A 3425-nucleotide genomic window follows, 5' to 3' on the forward strand; every position below is an offset into this window, starting at 1 on the left:
ATAAGGGTATAAACCTGAGCCTCCTTTGATGAGGTATTTCATTTCCCGGTCAGGTTAAGGGTCAAACCTGAGCTTCGTTTCTATGCGAGGTATTTCCTGTCCCATCCAGGTTAAGGGCAAAACCTGAATCTCACTTCTTTTGAAGTAAAATTTTCTTCTTTATTCTTCATTTCATATCTACCATTTTCATCAGGGCTAATATTTTCATATCCAGTCAGATCCTTCTAACTGGGGCATTTTTATAGCCCAAATTTGGTGTGTTTTTCTTTGCCACTAAGCCCGTCTTCAAGCCGGCTTAGTAGCAAAGAGGGGCATCTGTAAACACCCCAAATTTTCTTCATACATTCTCAAACAACCCTCCTCAGGCAGTGCCAACCCTGTTAGGTCAGTGTAGGAGTCAAACCCCGAGTCAGTTTCAGAAAATCACCATTATACCCATTTTCATTAGGAAAATTACCATTTTACCCCTAGGTCATCCCGGACCCCAGTCAGTCGGAGTCAACCAAGCTCATTGGTCAGTTCAGAACAGTCAGAATATCAGTCATTTCAAGCTCATTTGAAATCATAGTGAGAAAGCCATTTTCATTTCTGACCATTCCTGCCAAAATGGGATCATTTCTTCAGAAATGAGCTCATTTCTCACTCAAATCCAAGCCAATTGTCTCCGAGTCAGTCATTCATAGTCAGTCATATTCCTCAGAGTCTAACTTCAGCTCACCAAGAGTTCAAGCGCTCCAGTTTCAGTTTGAAATCATTTCTAAGTGTCCAGGAGCCCATTTCAGTCCATTTCAGCTCTTTTAGCTGAAATTGAGCCGAGTTTAGTCAATTGAGCTAGTGTTCGAGCTTCGATTTTAGTTCATGTCAGTATTATTGACCTTTTTTTTTAGCTCAAAGTCAGCTCAAGTTCGTAATTCACTTCACTCCAGTGACCATTCCGTACCATTTCTCTAAAAATGACAGCTTTTCTTGAAAATTCAGTCGGAAAGGTCAGTTGAGTTAGTGTCTGGTGAGTTCATTTGAGTTCTGAAACTCTAAAACTCAGCTCAATCTAGCTCATCTCAGTTCAATCCAGCTCGAACCCCAATTTTCAGTGTCACTCTGACCCAGTAGAGTCCCGAAAACCATTTCTTGACCTATTTTACAAATTTTATCAATTTTAATGCTTTTTAAACTGGTACAAGTGTTAATCGGGGTCTGACATCCAAAATTCTTTATTCAGGGTTAGCATTTCGCATAGCATTTTATGTCATTTCTCATCATTTCATATCATTTCTCAGCATTTCATAACATTTCATCACATTTCATTTCATTTTCGAAGTCCAGAACTCCAGTTTTATAAATTTCAATCCAGATCGAGTTTTAAAAGCTTTCAGAAATCAATTTCAAACCCCGGGTTTCCAAAATTAACATTTTTTACCCCCGGGAGTCTAAATTTGGAAATATTTTCTCAAGAGAAATAATCTGGATTTATTTCAAACTCAAATTTTTGAATTCTACACTGGATTTGTTTCGCAACGAGGTATTGAACTTTAAAATCGGAGCTCGTTTCAAAAAACTGCCAAAAATAGCTCGTTTCGTCTAAAATTTTTCTAAAAAGACTATTTTACCCCTCTAATCTTCAAAATGAATTTCAAAATTGAAATTTGGACCCGCTCTGAGATGGCCCATTCATTTGCATTTTTATTTTATTAAAAAAAAAAAGATGCTTCTTTTTATTTGTTTATTTTTGTTTTTATTGATTTTTATTTATTTTTTATTTTTATTTTTTTTAGAGAGGAGGTGGGACCCACAAGGTGGTCACCCAAACCTCCAGCCCCACTTTCCATTTTTTTTCCCCATGTTTTTCTTTCCCTTTCCCTTTTTCCCTCCTTTTCTTTCTTTCCTTTTCTTTTTCTTTTTCTTCCTTTTCTTTTTCTTCTTTCTTCCCTTTCTTTCCTTCTTCCCTTTCTCCCTTCCTTCCTCCCTCTTGCCCAGCCATTCACGTAAAGGCTGTTTTCCTTTCCTTCCCTAATTAAAGCTAAGAACTTAGGGAAAGATATAATCTTCCCTAAGTTAAGAAACCCAAAAAAAAAAAGAAGGAAAAAAGCCATACGGCTGCCCCCATCTTTCTAACCCATCTCCCTCTCTCTCTCTCTCTCTCTCTCTCTCTCTCTCTCTCTCTCTCTCTCTCTCTCTCCCTTTAGCTATCTTCTTCTCTCCTTGGCTGCTACAGCCACAGCAGCCTTCCAACCTCCAGCAGCACCTTAGCTTCAGCCACCACAGCAACCAAGCTTCCTCCTTCACCCCCATCTTTCCCAGCCGGTGCTTCCTTGGCAGCTCCTTCGGATTTGAGCTATCAACATCAACCTCCATTGCTCCACCTTCACCACCTCCACAGCAGCATAGCAGCTCCAACATCTCCACCACAGCTTCAACACCCCCAGCACTTTGGAAGCCTTCTCTGCAATCGGTTCCAGCCACCTCCACAGCAGCCATCATCGAACTTCATCTTGCAACAGCCACCTCTTCCAAGAGCTCCTCTAGCCGGACCCCTACCCAACTTCAACCACCTTCACGCCCAATAGTTGGTCCAGCATATACAAGGAAGCATCCCTTTTCAGTTGGTGTCATCTTCCTTCAATTGATCCAAACTAACCCAAGGTAAGATATTCATTTTGTTTTTGTTTTTTTTATTATTATTATTTTCATTTGATTTCCTTGTTTCATGTTGTTGCTATTGAGGGAAAATGATCCGTCCAATCAATGGACCAGATCCTCCCTTCTCATAGCCATAAAAATAAATATGATTTGTGTCTCCTTGAATTTTTCATGTTTCATTCCATGTTTTAGATAAATTTTATGTTTTATGTATTGCATTTAGTCTCATTTCTCCGTTTCTTGTTATTTAGCTCAATTTAATTGATAGTTCATCATGTTTTATTTTAGATATCCACTTTAGCTATGATTTCATATAAAACTTTTCGTTCAAAAATCCTAAAATTTTTGTGATAGTTACAATTATCTGTCTGTGATATCCTGCAAAAAATTGAAATCCATTTGAGCTTTACATCCCTATTAAACAAATCAAACTCTATATCGGGTTTTCTGTCTTTTTAAATTTCCAGTTTGCGCTTTAGCAGACAAGAACCTCCGGCACCACCCTCATGGGAAATCCAAATCGTCCTCCAAAAATCACAGTAGATTTATGATTGAATCTACTAATGATCTGGAAATTTTGAGGTTTTTCCAGTCAGTTTTGACCTCTGTAAAAAATCGGATTTCTCAGACCCCTGGGAAAATCTCGATTTTCTTTTGTCAGGATATAGACAGATCTTAATGCACCGACTCCTCCAAATCTGTAGTTCTTCTGCAAAAACGTTCAACATGAAAGTTGTTCCTAACATGATTTCCTGTCATTACCCAAAATTTTGGAATTTTTGGATCTG

This window comes from Nuphar pumila, chromosome 15, assembly GCF_984573655.1.
Source record: "Nuphar pumila chromosome 15, dmNupPumi1.hap1.1, whole genome shotgun sequence".
NCBI classification, from domain to species: Eukaryota; Viridiplantae; Streptophyta; class Magnoliopsida; order Nymphaeales; family Nymphaeaceae; genus Nuphar; species Nuphar pumila.